The sequence below is a fragment of the Cuculus canorus genome, chromosome 2, assembly GCF_017976375.1.
Source record: "Cuculus canorus isolate bCucCan1 chromosome 2, bCucCan1.pri, whole genome shotgun sequence".
NCBI classification, from domain to species: Eukaryota; Metazoa; Chordata; class Aves; order Cuculiformes; family Cuculidae; genus Cuculus; species Cuculus canorus.
In genome coordinates this window covers 92,083,624-92,104,480 of record NC_071402.1, presented here as the reverse complement: position 1 = coordinate 92,104,480, position 20,857 = coordinate 92,083,624, and the positions used below count along the sequence as shown (strand labels likewise).

Genomic DNA, 20,857 nt, shown 5'->3' with positions numbered 1-20,857 from the left:
AAGTCAATGCTTTTACATCATGAATGCCCCACCTGCCATCCCCTTTTGCTGTTAGGTCAGACTCACCACTAGGGAATTTTTACACCCTCCTCTCAGCATCGGAGGCTTTAAATTAATTCTGTGGCAATGTCTAATACGAATATCTGCACAATGGTGGATCTAGTACATGCATTGAAATTGGGAATAGACTGAGAAAACATCCTGGAAAGAAAAGTGAGGTTTTGAAAGAAGAGTTTCAAATTGTTAGCATATAAACTTTGAAAGTCACTGGAAAGAAACCGTTCTGCTAAATGATGTGAAGGTGAACCACAGAGAAGTATTTAATGTAAATGTGTACATGCATAAATGTGCATAAAATTTGAAGTTTTTTCTTCAGTATTTCAGCAGTTAGTTTCAAACAATGCAGAAAATTTGATTATCAAATACACTTTATTTAATCATCGTGCAATTAAAAAGTTATATATCTAAAAACTTAAAAGATAAGTCACTTATGTGGGCCAGGCCGATAATATGATTAAGTACCAGATTTTAAATGAAGTGGTTCATATAAATTCTTAGAAGCAGTGGGGTTTTCTGACAATACTGTTGTGGAATAATTATGGAACTAAAATACTGGAATAAGGTTATTTCAAAAGCAATGCAAGGTAATATAAGCCAGAACTCTCAAGGTCCCTTAATAGGTGTTCTTAACTCAGTGTTAATACTTTATTTAACATAACGTGCTGTGCACTCTTTAAATTGTTAGCTTGGAACAAATGATTTATGTTTCTCTTGCATGCAAACAAGAATTAATGCCCTTATCCTATTTGTCTGGAATTGTTAAGCACTTTTGTTCTCAGTCTTGCACCAGAATGATAACAAAAACATAAAATAAGCAAGGTTTTGAATAAATGTGGAGTTAATTTGAAGTGCCTTGATTTACAGGTATTAAAGTAGTGCTCTCTTTCAAGCATTTACTGAAGTGTTAGAAAGTTTGTGTTCCCATTCAGCTCAAAGAGTTAGTGTACTGCAGTCTCTTTGTTTCAAAAACATTAGAAAGCAGCAGTTAAGAAAGCTATTGGAGGCAAGTCCCCTCCTTTTTTTAAAAAAAAAAAACCCAAACAATTATATCTTTCATTATTTTTTGAGAAAATCTGAAGAAAATGCCGCTGATAATTAATCTGATCCTGTTCAGATCTTGGTTTTGCAGATTTCAGTTGTTTTCCAGGTGTTGCCTTTTCTTTTTTTGACGCGATAGTTCAACTTACTTTTATATATTTTGTACCTGCATCATGGTTTGCTCAACTACTTCTATTACTTTTATTGGTTAGAACTGGATTTTGCTAGTGTAAAAGGCAGTCAGTGCATGTGCAGTGACTGACACAGTCAGTATTTCACTGCAATATTATGTTAACCTGTACAGAAGACTTTACCTCCACCTTATTTTGGTTTAACTACTTGAACAAGTGGATGGACTTTCTTTTCTTTTATTGGTTATTGTCCCTGTATAGATTTTGCTGGTAAGAGCAGCGGACATACTTGTCCTCTGTCCTGCTGTTAGTGGGTAGATCTGTTCAAAAGAGCTAAAGAATAAGTTCATAAGAAGTTTGCTACCATGTTCAATTTTTATGAGCAGACCTTATTTCCAGGATTTTAAGAAAAGCTAAGCTTTCACTTTGGCATAGTTTTGACTTAATCTATTAAGAGCTATGTAGAGTGATTTTTCTTAAAAAAAAAGAGGAGAAGATATGTTAGCCAGTGAAAATTTCATATGACCACAGCTGAAAGAAGGAAAGTGGAAATGAAAGTTCAGACCATGACAATGGGAAATTATATTTCCTCTGAGCAGAGTAAAATGAGAACACATACATGGAAAAAATCAGTGAAAACCATAAGATGGCATCTCTGAGATTGTCTTAAGATAAAAATTAAAGAATATCTAAGGCTGGTGAGATGACCACCAATAAAGTCTAATGTTATTCCATTCCCAATTAGAACACTCCAGCTTCCTGTGCTCTGCCAGACTTGCCTGAATGTTCACCATAATGTGATTTCTGATGACTGTGTATGTTGATAGCCAACATCAGTTTGAACTCTAGCAAGACGGAGATTGGTCAATATAAAAAGAAATTACACAGTGCATTTGAATCTCCTATGACAGGTAATTTAACAGATTAACAGAGCTTTGGTCTGTTTTTATTTATAGTCTGACGTAGCCTTTCCTTGTTGGATTGAGTCTTTCAGTCCTAAAATATGTACTACTTATTTAACACTGCAGCAGGGTGAGATTTTAATTACTAATTTAACCTGATTATCTGGGTTTTAAAAGGTGTTTCTTATAAATCAATGCAAGTTGATTGCAAATGTACAAAACACTGTGTATATAAAGCATATATGTAACACATATTACTTCACTTCCTCCAAGTATAAATGACTTCAATTTGTTCAGTAGTTGTTTCTTTACTTCTTCTGCCTCAACCATTCTGGAATGGCTATCCCTCCAGTTTGAAAGCTGGGAAATAAGGGAGAGATGAAAGACCCATTTCTCTGTCTAATGTCCTTCAGTTGTTTAATGCATCCTTTCATGTTCACAGGAAGAAAATATTTTGAGAAAAAGATCTGATATTTCAGAAATAGCGTATCTCCTGATGACTTCATCTAGCGTGACTTTGCTGTCTCAAACAAGGCTTGCAAAACTCTGACAGTCCATAAAGAGTCTCTATAAAACCCAGAGTTTTGTGGGGAAGTCCTAACAAATCATGCCACATATATGTTATATTACATAGCACTGAACCCCTGAAATGGTAAAGATCCAGAGATTCCACAAGGTCCCTTGAAACATTTACTTTTGTCGTTGGTTGTACATGCAAAATAGTCAGATATCTGGGAGATGAGAAGTGGAATGAAAGCCTAAGGAAATAGCAACCATTTCTGAAAATGTTACAGTCAGTGACTTTGCCAAGATCTCTTAGGAAACAGGAGTCAGGCTGCATAAATCTAAAGTTTTTGTCCTGATAGCCCTCTGAAAGCAGTCCTTTCTGTTCTTTCAGCTGGAGCTGCCACAAACCACATTTATATTCCAGACATTGTCCAAATGAAAGGAGAAATGAATTTTCAAGTTCTCTTTCTGTTGCTCATCTGTTTATTAAGCACAGTGTCGTTGCACGTAACATCAGGATGTAAGATGATTCAGAGACTAATGCCTTCAATCACAATGTGGGAAAACAGCGAAGCAGTTGGAGAGTTATTTCTCACACCATTCTGCCATGGCAGTTCTTTCTGCTATGATTTAAGAAACTACGGGCAGTGGAAAAGGTTTCCTATGAAAGTGTTTTAAATGTCAAATATAAGATTCATTTCTATACTGCTTTAATCCAAATGCCAGAGTTCTGAGCTATGCTATCAATCTGATGAGGATTTCATGAGCTTTGCCTATCCAAACAGCTATCTCTTGAACTGGAAGTCCTCCTAACACCGATACATAATATCATCGTATTTGTTAGGAAAATATGACCTTAGTCTCTTTGTAATCACGTGCTGTAGCATTCTTAGGCTCTTTTACTAGGGCTCTTTGTGAGAGGCTGCCTAGTAGGTGCATCATGCCTGGGTGTCATACACTGAAGCAATAGACTGGGAATTCAAGGCTATGGGAGAGAAGAAATCCTGGAATTATTCAGGCAGTGGGAGAAAATCAGTAGGGTCAGGGATACTTCCTATAAAGATGCTAAACCTAGAGCTGATCACTGTTGTCAACAGATATAGCCTCTGCCACAGGGACTCTGGAACTGATTCTGTTGCCTTATCTGCTAATGCTCTGCTCGAAAAGGGCAAGTCTGAGAAAACATCCAGCTCTACTTGGGAGCATGGATCTGTTACTGAACAGTCTCTGTTCAGTCATTGCAAATGCATATATATACCCCCTCTGTGCTGGAAAACATATATCCTCCTTCAGCTCTCTAAGTATGACTATTCTCAGCTTTTAGCCAGGAGGTCCTAGTTTTCTTTTTGATATTAGATCTTTTCCTCCAGGAGAAATTTACAGGCTTCTCCTATTTTTGTCATATTTTTCAGTCCTTTAATTTTGTGATTCTTCTCTTAAAATTTTCAAATACTCTGCCCTATCCTGTAAGTATGGTCATCAAAATATATCTCAGTAGTAGTTTTCTCATTACAAGAGGTAGAGGTAATGCTTTTCCAGAATATTGTCCTGTCTCTGCTGTCATGTTAGTGCAGTTAGCTACTGCAGTACAGGAAGATCTGATCCCCCTTCCCAGTGCATTCAGAATCTTTTCTTTGAGTTACTCTTTTCCGTCTCATGCCAGGGCTACCTTCCTTCATAGGAATTTCCCGAAAGCTGTTCCTGTGATTTTTTTTTACCTACTCAGAAATATTTCTTTTTTTGCAAGGTAAATGATCTCGTACCTGTAAGATTTCAGTGGAGTAGAAACTTCCACAAGAGGACGATATCTTTCTGATAAGTAATTAGTTTTGAAGCAAACAACTCAACAGCATGACATGGCTTGACGCAATTGCTGTGTGACTCTTACTTCTACTAAAATTTAAAGGCTAGCCAAAAAGAAAGTCCAGGTTTTCTAGTGTAAAATAGAAAGAACTCAAATCATTGGGAAGGCTGTCCAGACAAGCAGGGATCATTTACCTGATTTTTTTTTTTTCCTTTAAACAAAAAATCTTCCTGCCTTTATGACTTACCTAAATCATCATAGAGTTAGTCAGCCCGTCTCCTTCCAAAAAGGGCTGCTTACTAGTTATCTGTTGCAGAAAGGCAATAATATTCTATAGGAACCAAATTTTGAAACATCAGAGTAACAATGGCGAGGAAACATCTTCAACTATATTTTATTGCATCAGTTCATCTCAATGCCTTTACAGTGTTTTCTGTTTCTTGGTACCCATCTTCTAACATGGATGTCCAGCTATGATTGTTCTGAGAAATTCTGCCAGATAACGGTTATTTCCTAAAGCTACATTTGTTAGAGCAGAGCATGTAAAGTAAGCATTGACTTTTGTTTCAGAAGTGACCTCTACAACACTTTCTTTCTCCCATTTACTTCCCAGACACGTTCTGTCTCCCAGTTGCTATGACACTGCTTGTCTGGACCCACAAATATATCGCAGTCATCTCCCCAGCTTCAGCTACAAATGCAGGTGGTACTGAGTACTTGGCATACCAGCTGCAACTGTCTTACCCATCAACCAAACACACCTTTTCGTGTTGGTATGGGTATTATTGCCACACAGGCCAGTTTGTTTCAGGTATGCCAAGCTGTTTGGGTACTGATTAATTAAAAAAACTGAGTGAATCACTCAGACTGAAATGATATTGGCCATTTGTAGTCCTTGCCTTACTTAAACAAAAATATTTTGAAACCCAAGTTGGTGACGTTAAAGTAGCTACGGTTTAAAATACTGCCTACAGAGATTTCCATCCAAATACCAAGCAGGATCTCTTTTTGCAGAAGACAGTGGCAACACCAGGCAGGAGCAAATATGTTTTAAACTGAAAGAACCATCGTTTTTCTTGAACAGGACTATGCACATACAATTATCTATAAAAAGCAATCGTACTCTTAGCCAATACCACAGGTATTAGATATTTTTCTCTAGTGAAATGACATAAAACATAATTAAAGATTGTAATAATCTAAAAGATTTTTTAAATAAGCAAACAAAATATCTGTACAAAAGTTCTATGTAGGCATGGTTAAAGAGAAAGAGAGGGATCAAATTATTGTACAAACTATTTGAGGTTTTCTTTTGACCAGAGTTATATCTAAAGAGACAATTTCATGCAGCAGCTTTTCTTCGTGGGAAATGAAAGGATGAAAATTAAGACATGAAATAGTCAACCTGCAAAATGACCCTGAAGACTCCAGATGACTCTAGGAAGATCAAATATTCATCCTGAACAGCTAGATTCATATTATAATGTTTCCAGTGCACAATTCAAGATTAAGCATTTGTTAAAGTTCTTAATTTTGTCTGATTTAGGTTTAGCACTTGCTTTTGGAAGGGAGTTTAATCCAAAGACTGATTTTTATGGGGATTTTGAAGTAGGAAGAGGAGGCTAGGAATTGTTTTCGTTACCCTTTTGTTTTTTTAATCAATGTTGATAGAACTGAACAGACAGCTTACACAAATCTGCATTCATATTATCTTGCTACCAATCATGATCCCATATAGATATGTTTAAACTGGTGTGAAACAAAAACACCAGCAATCCAAAGATTGTCTCTTTTGAGCAAGTATGATAGTACATTCATGCTGCACTAAGATATTTCTATTATCCTAGCCATGTAGTTTAATTTTTTTCTTCTTCTTCACTCTGGCCTCTCACACACACACTTGAAGCAGGAAGTTTCATAAAAGAAAATACGAAGGTACTTCTTTGCTGCCAGCAGATGTGCCCTATATGAGTCAATGTTCACTTCTTAATAGTCAAGAACAAGTAAGGCTTGAAGCATATGAACTCTAATATGACACACAAGTTGGGATTTTTTGGGTTTTGGGGTGTTTTTTTTGTTAGTTTGTCTTAATGTCTAGTTTAAATGCAATGTGATATTTGCAGAGCCAACACATCCTTTGGGAAATCTGTCCAAATAGTAAACATAGATAGGTCTAAAATGGGATTTCTGGAAAAATAGATGGTCCTATTCTTGGCTTTGGGAAGAAAAAGAGATGGAAATATTTGAATTTTTAATGGAGAAATTCTATCAATCAAAAACTAGCCAAAATGTAATGGGAGGGTTAACGTGCCCCACCTTGTTAATTTTACTCACAGAAATAATTCCACTGAGTTGGGTGAATATACTATGTGTAAATGGACTCAGTGCAGGGGGTGGGGGGGAAATTGTTAGATGGTCCTATTAGAAAGCACTGTAATCTTTGGCAGCGGCAGGAGTCCAAATTTCCTTTCTAACAGACAGGCTAATCAGTAGCAATTAAGAGGCAAAGTAGCAGACTAATAAAGTACACTTGTCACCAGTTGTCATCTTAGTGATCAATTCGCACCTCCACGACAAAAACATCGACCCTTCAAGTACTCTAATGACCCTGAATCCCTAAAGTGACAGGAGGATTAGGACAAAGATAATGTGCTGGGAAGTTGATAATGAAGTGGTGGGATTACAAAATGAGCTTCATCTTTGGTAGACAGCAAAAAGGAGTGTTCAGTCCCTCTCCAGCAATGAGGTTCACATGGATAGTCTCATTGACTTCCACATGCATTCAGGATCAGGACCTTAATTTAATTAATTAGGGCTTTTCTTAGTTAAGTCCAAAGCATGCAACTGTGGCAACTCTACATTTCCTGAAATTAGCAGATATTTCTTAAGTAATTAAATTTACTTTCCTATGTTGATTTTTTTACCTTCTTTCTACAGGCTGTATTTTGCAGACATTGATTATTTGCGTCATTTTTACTATATGCCATTAGTTTTAGAGAGATTTAGTTTTTTGAGGAGAATGTACATAAATGCTTTCCCATGCATTGATTGTTCTAAGAAAAGAGAAACTGAGTATGCAAGTAGAATATAATGTTATGTGTTCAGTAACAAAATGGTGTCATCTTCTTGCTCAACATTACAAATGTGTGTGTATATACATATTTATAGATAGATACTGTATGGTAGTAGCATTTTGAGGTGCTAACACAGAAATGGAGTTCTTGTAGATGTTGAATATCCTTACCTAAAGCTGTCCAATGTATTTACCATCTAAACAAAACACTCCTTTTCATTGTCTTTTTTCTCTTGTTAAATTATACTTGAACTATATCTGTAACACATTTCAAAAGAATATGTTGATAATAAAGAGAGAGGGGAAAGGGTATAAAAGGCCACTTCTGGTATTTTAAGCCCCGGTCTTCATTAGATGTTACTCTGCTGCTTCAATGTAGCTAATTAACTTGTATATTGAAAACCCTTTAGAATGATTTGATACAGGGAGATATGGGAATACATCGTTCTGGGATTAGCACGTTTATATTGCCGTAGCTGCACCCCTGACATTTGGGTGCTGGGAGAGGCAACCATTTGCAATTTTAGCTGTATTAGGATCATTTTAAAGTAGTATAAATTCTACAAAATCTGCTTTAATTCAGTTGGAGACTTACAGATAGATAGATAATTTACTCCTATATGAAAGTGTTAGAGTCTGCCCTGTAATATTAGACTTGAGAAGCTTTATTTGTTCTTGTAGTTCGGTAATTTTGAGAAGTAATAAAAGAAAAAAGTAGGGTCTTCAAAGTACTAACATTAAAATTTGGATTTTGAAACGATATTTTAACTTCTTTGATCAACAAAGCGAAACTTTAAATACATCTGTGTTGTGTCCTCTGCTCTCCTTAAGATTTTGAATCTCCTTGATTCTGGCACTCAAATAGCTAGGTGAGCATCCTGTACACATTTTTCCTTTTGCCTACTTTATACAATACAGTACTATTTATAAATCCGTGAAATATTGTGTGTGTTAATTAATTAACACTTCATAGAACACTTAGCTTTCTGTGGAAAATTGGCTCTTAAGACTGAGACTCAAAACTTTTTTCCCCAATTTTAGAAGTAAAAATGAAAATTGCTTGTAATATATAGCACAGGTGTGAACTTCCAAATCCTGAATTCATGCCAAAGAACATGGCTCAAGCATTTCTAAGACAGAAGTCACAAGTGGCTTGTTTCAGCACCAGCAATATGTCTGTGGAGTAGTATGAACTTAAACCAGGAATTAATGATATTTTCTAGCTTGTCATTAAAGAGATCTTCTAGTTATTTGTTTTACATTATAATGCATTTACATTCTTAAAAACAAAAAAGGCTTTTCTGTTCAAGACCTTAACCTTGTGTCGTATTATTACTTTTGAGGGAGTCACTGTGGTGTGTAATTTCTTTACACTTCGGGACAGAAACAGAGCTACAATGTTTGTTGTGCACAAGCTAGGAAAGAGATTTTGGAGAGAGTTTACCTTTAGTCATTAACAGTCTGGGCTGGAAGAGAGCTAATGGCCTAGAATAGCAGATGAAGGCAATACCCCTGTGCTGATTCTGATCCACAGATCAACACAGCCTGTGAGCGGTAAATCCTAAACTGCAGCTGTTTACTGTAGGCTTTTTGCCTCTGATTTATACAAAGATGAGGTCAGATCCTGTCACTTCTATAAGGCTGGTTAGTTATGTACATCCTGAATACGAGAGGGGCAGCAAGTAAAGATGAATATGCAATAGCAATCTCTGTTGCAGGAATGTTGTCTGAATTTAATAGTCAATATCCATCCATGTCAACCCTTTAATTTTCTGTTACAGAACAGGTTTTGATCTTTCTTTGTGCCTGCAATAAATTGGGGGTGAGGAACTTTAATTTCACTTTGATATGGCATGGCGAGCCATTTTTTTAAACAATATGTGCAGTCAGTCTGTTATTTATTATTTCTTTTTGTGCTCAACAGATTGCCCATTCAAAATGGAAGAGCACAAACACTGTTGCTTCCTTGGTCACCTTGCTGTGAAGTTGTAGTGTAGCAAATGGCTAATATATGCATACATGTGGGGACTGTTTAAACCCACATTTCACACTGCCATAATCGATTCATTGGTTTTGAAGAACAAACCAAAAACAACAGCCCTTGTCCAGCTGCAGCAAGCAAGAGCTAGGACATATGCCGGTGTGAAAGAGAGGGTAGGACAGGAGACCCCTGCCCAAAACATCAGAACAAAGGGAGTGCAATTGCCGTGGCAAGGCATGGGATGACTTAAATACCCTATTGTATGAAATATGAATGGATTGGGATTGTGAATCATAGCGTGGGGGGCTCCTCTCTGTTGTGAATTAGCCACATGATTACCCAGATTACATGGGGAAATGGCTAAGGTAAATAAGGCCAGCCTTCTGCCACCTCCTCCCCTGGGCTAGAAGCGGACTGCCTCAACCCCTTCTCCACCGCCAGCAGCTGAAAGAGAAGGGGTGGAGAGGAAGGACAGTGAAGGCATAAACCCTTTGGTTAACAAAAATAAGGATTTCATAGACAAAAGCGTGAAAATGTCTTTCTGATCAAGTGATGTATGAGTATTGTTCCCTGCCGCCACACAATATGAAAGTAAATTTCTTGGACAAAAAAAGACCTCTTATCCTCTGCTTTTTATCTCATCCCAGGCTAGGGGGGACCCATCGAATGATGATCACAAAGAGTGTGGAAGGCACAGTCTATGTCCTGCAGTCTTCTCTCCCTACCATAATCTTGCACACAGACTAGTTCTACCCTCTGCCCATCATGCAGCTCTTACAGTCGTGGGCAAGCACTGTGAAAACTGTGTTTATCCAGCCTAGGGCAGCTCAACAGAGTAAGGAGAGATTATTTCCCCGTGCTGGCATCTTAAGGCACATATAATCAGCTGTGATTCAAAACAAATGCATGTCTATGTTACGGAAGGTCAGACTGGAGTGATCACACTGCTACCTTCGTCAGAGTTTTCAGTCTTAAAAATGTCTGTCTCCTATGCCTAAAAAATCAGGGATAAACTGATAAACAGTGCTGATTGTCAAACTCTCGGCTTCTGTGGAATGGCCTCAACAGAAGCAACAACAAGAATCATCAGCAATGCCTGTACACTTGTTCACAGCATGAAATGTATAATACAAAATATCTACATACACGTTATATACATAATGATATATACACATGTTATACATATAGATTTAAGCTGTCTCAGAGAAGCTGTATTTTATTTTAACTTTCCAGTTGAAAAGGCTTCTAATGTTTGTATATCTTGTAGCATCTTTTATAACCCCGACCTCTGTCTCTTTTATGCTGCAGAGAGTTAAACTGGAGGTACTGTGCGATGTCCCACCTTATCACAATGGTACTGCCAATACCTAAATTAGGATGCAGCATCCTTGCAGGAAGGTTCATTTACAGAAGGAACTCTGTGACAAAAGCGATGTGCCCAGCTGCAAGGCACTCAAAGACAGCTGGGCTCCCAAAGGAGACTACAAATCCCTGGATGTTTTTAGGGAGATTTTGGTGCTAAATTTGCAGTTGCTCAGGAAGTATTTACGTGGGTTAAACAAAGACCTGGTTCTCTCTAAAGCAGAAAAGAATCTGTTTGAGACAAACACTGAAAACATGGTTTTGAGATGAGGGGAAAGGGGCAGTCTGACTTCTGTGAATTTCTTTTTTCCTATTTTCAGATGACCTACTAAAAAAATTCAGTCAAAGTTTATGAACAATTTGGCTTGGCTCCTACTTGCATTCTTCCTTAAATAAAATATTCATCTGAAAGTTTTTGCCCAAGACTAACTTGGACTACTACATTGAGATGATCCATTAACAGGAAAACAGATAAAGAAACACATTGCCAAATGAGAATGGAAAACTCATTAGTATTCCATGGATTATTATTTATAAATATTCAAACAATGCCCTAGTTACAAAAATAATAATCTTGAGAGATTACAGAGAAAAAGGTGTAGCTTTCACTTTTAGTTTGATAAACAGTTTGAAGTTTAAAATTTACCCCTTTGTTCAGTCTTACTGCTGCAGAGTGCAATCAATTGAAATGAAAGGAAAGAACCTCAAAGTAAAAAAAAAAATAGCAGAATGTTTTAAAAGAATTAAGTGAAGACCTGTTGCTTTCAGTATTTCATCTTTCAAGTCTTTACTAAAAGGTGGATAAAATGTCAAAAATATAATTTTAGGGAGTTTATTGCATAATCACCAGATGGAGTGCTTATTATAGTTTGCTTAAAGTTTGTGGCAGAAATCAGCTCCTTGCCTTTTTTTTGTAATTTGGGCAATTATTTTAAACAATATAAGCTCCTCAGATTTTCCACTTCATGTCCTAACCCTCTAAGCATTGCCACTTTGTCTAGTTACATAGCAATTGTATTTCAAGCAGGGCTAGATGCCTGCCCATTCAGAAGGAGTCTCTGGGTTTGTATCTGTGTATATGTTTTGCATAGAAGGTGTAACTTCTTGAATAAGCTTGTGGGTTTTTTAATACCATATTTCATTACATTTCATTATTTGCAAAGGCTTCTTCAACGCACTGAACTTTATTGATAGTTTCTAATGAAGTTAAAAGAAAAGGCCCTGGCTTACAGTCACTTTTTATTTGAATTCAACTTTTTTTTTTCTTTCTGCATAGCTGTCTCCATTTACAGTCTAAGGATATCTAGAGCTTTGTATATGAACGCTTCTTGTTATTTTTACCAAACTAAATCAGAATAGTTCAGTGGAACGCAGTGGTTTGTACAATCTGTATATTGTTTAAAAATGGTGCAGTCCATCATTGTATCCTTAATTCTCTGTTTTTGTATAGTGAAATTTTGCACCACTCATACATGCATAGTACCCCAAATAAAAACAGAGAAACTTCCTAGGCAGATTTCTTTCTACTGACCTGCTTCTTGTTAAACAGATGTAGAGGAGGAGTTTATTGATTGAGCAGTGAGGAGGAAGGGTGAATTGATCTGATAGTGAAGCAACGCATTTTTTGCTGAGAAAGGGAGTTTTCTGATGGGGGAAGGAACAAATTGACATATTAGTTAATTGAAGGAAAGAATTGACTGTGAGAGGCAGTGAGAATGTGATGAATGTTATCTTCAAGAAAGAAGGGGTTTTCAAATGTATGCACAAATATTTATCTCTTTCCTCATTTATCTGTCTTTTAATTAATGTGTAATGGAGATGGGTAGCTTCACTTTCACTTTTTTTGCCACTCTGCTCATTCATTGGACTTCTGCAAGATGAGTAGATCTAGTGAAACTTTCTGGTGTGAAACTGTCTCTTTTTAAATACAATTGAAAAGGATCCCACACTAATGTCTACAAAAGGTTGTCACTGCTGCTTTTTTGTTAAAGATGTGGCTCATGCTTCATTTTCCTGAGTCTGCCAGTAAATGTTCTTTGACACTAGCTGCAATAGCTTAATCCAGGCCTGGATTTCAATGTATGTTAGGCATCTAACTCCCACTGAAATCAATATGAATTTAATTTTTCAGATTTCACTAGGCAGCTCTTCCTATTAGTGGAACCTGAACTGTGTCTATAAATGTAGTCATTGCTCCTTAACCCTTTGGAGACGGGACCTTGATTTGTTTGGCTGGGGCAACAGTGATCTCATCTGTTACAGGGCTTCCAAGTGATAAAAAACCCAATTAAAATAGTAAAAGTAACACCAACAAAAGTAATACAAGTAGTAATAAATACACATTGGTGCCTTATAAATATTAATTACTCCAATGTTTAATTTCTAATTAATTTAGAATTAATTTCCTAATTTCTGTCTGGATGAGATTGTCATAATCTTTATGTGGCACTTTTAGGAGACCAGAGGTGTTTTCATTCCCATTTTACAGAAATGGCTCAAAATACTGTCTTCTGAGGATTCTAACTCTTAGAATGACCTCAAGGAAGTTTCTGTCCTCTCCTTGGGAAAGCTGTGTTTTTAATGGGGTTAGGGAAGGAGCCTATTCAGGGAATTGTCCATATTGTGAGATGGCAAATGGCAAAGTCCCCAGGGGTCAGTGTGGTCATTGAAGCTCAGTGTTGTAATGTTACAATAATTTCCCTCTTGCAATGATGTTAGCCTGGGGACTGTGGGGAAACTGAATGTTACAGACTGCTTTGACTTGAGAAGAATCTGTGCCTGTTCCTTCTTCTTACATCCTTCCAGTCTGCTCAGACAAGCCATGGCCTTATTTTTGTCACTATTAGATAAGATTCAGCTGCATTTACAGCAGGGATATTGTAGGAGTGAGCTCTGCGAAGAATAATATTAGAATTTTTAAACTCCCAAGGGGAGGAGGAAGGACTTAAATTAGCAAATAATAAGCTTAGCTCTTAAACTGCCCACTAAAAACAAATGCATATGGAAGGAAATGGATAAGGAAACAGTTTTCAAATAATTTACATATAAGAAAGAATTCCTGAGTGTGAAAGAGGGATTGTGTTATTTTGAAATATATTTCTTATTTTAAAAAATATAGGAACAGCTTTGCTCAAAGTCACTTGTCCCAGGCAACACCTGTATGATGTTGAAGGAACACCAGAGGGAGGTGTGTGAGGGAAAGGTATTTAGGAAAGTTTGTGCAGCTGGCAAAGATCTTTAAATTTGAATCCTTAATGGGAAAATTATGAACACACTAGAGCTGAACAAATATTTCTGTTTGAATAATTTGTATGACAATACTACTGGTAATCGCAGGCTGCTGCAATTCATGATAGAGCTAGCACAGTTTGGCTGACAGAGGAGAGGTGTCACTGTCATAAGATAGCCCTTGTTCTGTCTTGCATTGCCTGGGATTTCACCTTGGACTAAGTCAATCCATCATGCTGCTAAAGAGGAAAAAAAAAACATTTGGGTTTCTCCATAGAACAAAGGAGTGGGATTGAAGGATGTTTTGCTCCATTCTCCTTCATAATAATTTACAAGTTTTCCATTGTAGAAAGTGGAATCTTAGAAAGTTCCTTCCCAAATAAAAAACTTGCTCACAGATTGACTGTTAAATGTGCACTGTACATTTGTCAGGGATGCTCTAAGTGGTACTGAAGCTGACAGAATACAAGCAGGAGCTGACAGCTTCACTCCAGTTACAGCTTATTAAAGGCTGCAGGAGCCTGGGGGCTCCATCTTGAAAAAAAGACCACTGCAGATTCACCAGAGCACTTCCAGTCTGTGTGTTTTACATCAGCTGGCATCGAGTACTCTAGGTATCACACTCAGTAATCAACTTCTGCCTCCAATGTTGGAGTGTTTGATAACAGACACAGTGAGAATTACCTCATATTATGTGCATACATTACATTATGTATGATGAAATGTCATCATTGCATATGTTAACCCAAAGTGCGAGTCAAAGCTTGAGGATGGGTTTTCTCCCAGCCATTCTCCTATTTCCGTATGAAGCGCATAGATTAAGCCCTTGTAGGCTGAGCATGCTGACTGTTCAGTTTGGCAGCTTTTCCCCAGGTGCTCTAGCCATGGTCAAGGTTTCAATCGCAGCTAGGGGTCTAGCTTGACCTAATCAGAACCATTAAAAAAAATAAATCTCAGAATCCAAGAGTACGAGTCACTGTCTGAAATGAGACGAACACGGATAATAAAGTATCACTTTTTGTTTTCCCCAAGTTTTAGTAAAATCATTAGAGATTTTTCCTAGCATTATTTCTACCAGGAGCTTTCTATTAAGCAAAACAATGACATTTCTCCCTTCTGCCCTATATTTCAGTCTTGCATTATTAGCACCAGAGGCCAGATTCCCAAAACTGCTGATTAAAAAAATCCATGTAATCTTTAGAACGCTTTGGCAAGGTACTTTTTTTAAAACATTTGAAAATAAATCACAGCTTTTGGCTGTATAATCAGAACTGCAGGCACAAAATATAGTAAGTCAAGTAATAGAGATTTATTAGCATTTTTTTTCATTAATCTATTAGTATATTTTTAGAATTGTTAAATATTTAAAGCTCAAGACTGAGAGCTATTCTTAGGGTGATTTCTTCACTTAAGTTGAGCTCAGGTACTGCTTTTGATCTCCATTTTCACTCACCATTTGGAAATCAGTTTTTCAAAAGTGAGTATTTATTGAGAAGAATACTGAGAAGATGTGCCTCCAAATAAATGGAATTTAAAATAACATATTTGTCCTGATCTCTTAATGATGGCAAGTTGTTTTTTATTACTTTAGAGGGACTGTTCAACAGTGTACCAGTATATCAACAGAACCCTTTCATAGTCTGAGTCCTTTCGTCTTGAGTTTTGAAAGGCAGCCACTAAGACCTGGGGGCTTTAAAACTGCAGAACTCGAGGAATTTCCTGATTTCTTCCTACTGACCAACAAGAACCTTATATAGGCATATTTCAGTATGTATGTATGTGTCTGCATTTAATTTTTTACATACATACACTTATTTAAGTATATATATATACACACATACATAAAATATATACACAAACATGCATACACACACATATACACTCCTCTTGCTTCTTTTTCTCTCAACCTTCTTTGAGTCTTTATTTGTTTTAAATCACTTTTTTGCTCAATTAAAGCTCTGTTGGACCCATTAAATTCTGCCTCTGGTATTTCAAACTTATTTTTTGTATTATCTTTAATTTAAAATAATAATAACAGGAGAATATAATTTACATTACTAGAATAGTTTATATTAAAAAACAAAAAACAAACCACAAAATAAGAGATATAAATTAGAATCTATGCATTAAAAATGTGCCTACTCCATAAGGGACATACGATGTTTTGTCTAAGATTTGGACTGACAAAATAAGAGCATTAAGTGAGTGCATGTGGGAGAGATTGGAAAAGAGAGAGCTTAGGAAAACAAATGTGCTCTGCTGAAGTAGTTCAGTTTGCATAATTTATTTTATAATATGGATCCTTTCTGGTGTGCAAGTGCTCCTTCCCTCCCTCCTCCCTCCCACCTTTCTTTTAAAAATAGGAATTTCTGTGCTTGCATTCCGATGTTCCAGTTCAAACAGGGTGCCTGGCAGTAGATCAGCACCTTTGTACTTGACTACTCAGTGATGATGAGCCTTGTTTGCCGCTAATCTAGATTTATGGTAAATCTACCCTTTCCCTTCATCTACAAGGTCCAGGGATATTCGGGTAGCCAATCTGCCCTTAAATATGTCTCTGAGGAAATGGTGCTAATTAGTATTGGAATTTACAGCCTTCCATCTTATTGACTTGTCCTACTTTCTTCGATAATTAACTAATGAGTAAAGTAATGAGCTATGTTAGTCAGTCTTGATGTTCAATTAAACAGCAAATCAATTATTGAAAATAGTTTTGGACAGCTCTTGTGTCATCATGAGGAGTGGGTGTATGTGTATGCATGTTTCAATCATGTACCCCAGATGTGGCAGTGTCCCTCACTGGAGGATACGTGGCTGCAGGGAGGATGTGTGATAACAGCCAAACCTCACCAGCTGCCCCACTTGCCCACTTTTTCCATCCTCTGCTCAGGTCCACTAAGTAGCACTTTTTCACTGTGTCTCCCCCAGGTTAGCTTTGCAGAAGGCCCCAAAGGGTCCTTCCAAAGATTGGATTGTTGTAAGAGAGCACTTTTTGGGGATGGGGAGTTTGGCAGAGGGATGATGGGAAGCAGGTGTGCCTGTTCACAGCTATGAATCCTTTGCCTCTTTGCTTGGCATGTGCAACCTTTCCCACCAATGAGTGGGGGAACCTGTCCTGAAGCTCAGCATTATGGTGGCAGGGGATAATACAGAAATATCAGTCCTCAAAGCCCTATGTCTCTTCTGGTCACAGGAATACCAAGGAGCAACAGAGAGGATGGCAGGGAGTACGGACTTTTCCTCTGAGGGCTTTTTATACCAGCCTGACCAGCAATTACCCATGGGAAGAGGCTTCCAGGATCATTGTGCCATGAGTCCCCTGCACCATGCCCACACAGTGAGGTGGCTCCAAACCTGGGAGAGCACAGCACCTTACATATGTTCCTATGTGACCAGTGGCAGGTCAAGTCACTGTTCGTCCAGGTAAAGTAGTGACTCTGGGCCCGGATTCAGTCCTTACAGCACAGGTGGCTTCATTTGGCAAGGGCTGAGCAAAGACCCATTTTGTCAGGGTGAAAAACTAGACACTTATTCTCTCCCTAATGTTGTGGGTGCAATTCTTCCTAAGAAACGTGAAGCATAGAAAATTATAGCTGAGACCGTTCAGTAACCTGCTGGCTCTTAAGGTTTAATTACTCTTTCATTTCAACTTTTTACGCTTCCTTTTTCCCTTCAGGTCTTTTGCTTCATCCTGTCTGCTACACTAGCTGATAGCACCTGGGTCCCTGCTACAAAAAACTTTGTGTGCTTTCAAACTCACTCTCCCAGTGACACTCAGCTTGTCGTGTTTACCGGTACTCTTAGTTCTGCTTTTTGTGTTGGAGTGTACCAAAGCATTATTCCCATGGACAGAAAGCAAACCTATCCTGAAAATTCAGCAGTCCAGGAACAACTTTTACTTATACAAATAAGTTTTGACTTGCCTTGTCAGAAGAGCGCTTTTCTATGTGCAGAGGTAGTTTTTAGAGCTGACACTAACATTGCGTTAAGCAGTTTGATGGTTTTAAAAAGCAATAAAAATGTAAAGGTTATTGGATGGAAAATTTGGGTTAGGCTTAAAATTTTAATCTAACGTTATCAGATACACTGAACCAGAAATAACACTCCTAAGGCGTTGTGCTCTCTTGCAGTTCTGTTTCAGTGCAAAGTGGCACAAATAGTACCATGCTGTGTCCTCAGGTGCTGTAGTCATACAAATGTGTCCTACAATTGTTTGTGATTAATAATAGTCATTGTATTATGATTTTTTTCAAAGATTCCCCTCTTTTTCAAGAGCTTTTTCAAGGGGAGCTTTTTTCAAGAGCTCCCCTCCTCTTTCAAAATTCAGAAGCAAAAGCAGGCCACTGAGTAAGGTGCCTAACTATGAAGTGAGAAGGCTGAATACTTTTGCCTTAGTCATCCAATTGAATCACGATTCATTAGAGAAACAACAAGCCAAAACAAATCAAAGACAGTTCAAAAAAAGGAAACATAAAGTTTTCATTTCCAAACGGTTTTAATTCGCTGTTTCATTTCCAAACAGTTTTAATTCACTGTTTGTGCTCTTTACTGAGAATATGCAAGGAACACAAACATTCCCATATGAATAAAATTACAATTTACATATGAATTACATTAGAAATATGAGCTACACTAAAGAGATAATTAGTGCTGTCCTGGGTTATGTGAGCGCAAACAAAATTAAATAAGAACAATTTCAAAGCCAAGTTTTGCTTTGCCTTTTTAACTAAGCTGGTTTAATCAGTGATAATGACTGAAATAAATCCATTACATATAAAACAATGCACAACATATCATACTGTGTGAAATGCCATTACTAAGTCCCATGCCTTGGTAAATCACACAGTCAAACAGGAGTACAATGTCACCGATATGATGCTACAGAGGATTTGCCACTCCTGGGGGCTCAGTGATGAAGGTGGTGGTCCCAGAGTCTTGCAAGAGAGCTGGACCCACCACAGGCCAGCGTCTCTGCTCTGCTCCAGAGAGAGTAGCAGGGAGGGGGTATAGAAGGGTGGGTGTAAGGGATTTTTTAAACTTTATATACGGATGAAGAAGAGGTGCCACAGGAAAAAAAAAAGCCAGTGCTAGCAGGGAGCAATAACAGTGAGGGGAGCTGGAAAAGTCGGGGTGGGAGGAGGAGAAGTGAGAAAGATAAAAATACCACCTAGAAGCAGACTACCTGTGCATCCGTGCCTCAGCCCCTAAATAGAGCTGTGGTTTATGACTACCCTGCCTAATGAGCTAAACTCTGGTGACCATAAAACTGAAATATAATTATGACATTAAAGATGCCTATATTTGAACTTAATTATTAATTAATTTAATGAGAGAATAGGAGGTTGTAAAATTGCTAATTAAACAGCTCTGTAAAACTGCAGACGGCAGAGGATTTACCAAATGATGAATCCCACAACAGTATTTGGGCTATATCAATATTCTATTAATATACAGTATGCCAGAGGTACTGGCTAGTACACTACTCACAGTTAAGCCGATGTGACAGGCATACAGAGTGAAAGAAAATGAAGGACATAAAATTCCAGATGACAGCAACCTTGAAGACGATCTCTGCCCCCACCTCTGTGGCAGTTTCTGAAATCAGTTAAATAAACTCAGAAATGCAGGATAAAAATCAATCTTACCATTGCAAATGTGAATAAATTGGCTTGAAGAAAACGACCCACCTATGGTCTTAGGCACCGTGGTGTTGTGTCGCTCTCTGCTTGCGTGTGGGAATGGTCAGAGTTAATCTGGACTTAAGTGCAACAGAATGGGAGGGATGCAGCACGTGTGTGTGGTGTGTGTGCTTGCATGTGAAAGAGAAGCTGAGTGAGAGGTAAAAATAACTGTCCCTGTGTGAATAGTGAATTTAAACTCAAGTGAACCTTCAGGGGCTGAAATCAAACCTGCGGGGGAAAATTTTAGAGATTCCCACACTGTACTATTAGCAGGTGATTAATTTCACTGTAACGATTGAATGGCAATGCCATTTGGATTACATTAATTTAAAAATATAGATTAAAAGCATGGAAAATGTTTTCTTTTAGCATTGAGCCATATTCAAGCAATGTCAAAAGAAAATGCAGGGTGTTTCACCCTGCACGTGTCTAGAATGTCAATCATGACTAATTACTGTCATAAGAGCAAAAGGGAAAAAATAAGTATACTTTTGTAGTTTTGTAGGAAAATATGTAATACCACTGGGCAACATAACAGAAAATCACCAGCAAAACCAGGTTATATGTAGGAGGTAAGCTATGTTTTAATATTTGCTCAAATCATTAGATCTGTTGCTTCTTATACCTGTCATGTGGCATATCTTTTCCTTTATGCATTTTTGGTTTTAACTGTTGCATCGACAGCAACAAGAAGTGATTTGACAGGAAAGATTAAAGGTGCAAGATCAAGAAAATACGGCGGGAGAAAACTCATGCCCTACTGTAAGGAAAACAATGCAGTCATTACAGTAATACCTCCCATTTCTGGAAAAAGGATAGAGGATCTTGAGACTAAGGAGAGGAGTTGTATTCCCAGGTAGTTTGTGAGCTCTGGAGAAACTGCATAAACTCTCTGTCCCTGAGTCTCTTCTTTCTAAGCCAGGAATAACAGCAGTTTCTTGCCACTTATCATTGATGCTTCAGAACACTAAATGGAGGTTTGCAAGTAATTTCTGAGAAAATGATCTCTAAAAGTTAATTTTATTGTCTGGTTTGGGACAAGACTTTAGAAAGTGTCACTTCTTGCTTTGTTTGGTTTTTTTGATGTCCA

The 20,857-nt window shown here is 37.6% G+C and overlaps 1 long non-coding RNA gene across 4 annotated transcripts in view; it reads right to left on the bottom strand.

The window, feature by feature from the left end:
- LOC128851309 (uncharacterized) overlaps positions 1 to 19,882 on the bottom strand; it is a 62,008-nt gene extending 42,126 nt beyond the window's left edge. For all 4 annotated transcript variants that reach the window (XR_008448641.1, XR_008448640.1, XR_008448639.1 and 1 more), the window contains exons 1-2: positions 19,774 to 19,882; positions 19,574 to 19,681 (exon numbers count right to left, since the gene is read on the bottom strand). This is a non-coding gene — a long non-coding RNA (uncharacterized LOC128851309). The remainder of the gene's footprint in view (positions 1 to 19,573; positions 19,682 to 19,773) is intronic.
- Between the last annotated feature and the right edge of the window lie 975 nt (positions 19,883 to 20,857).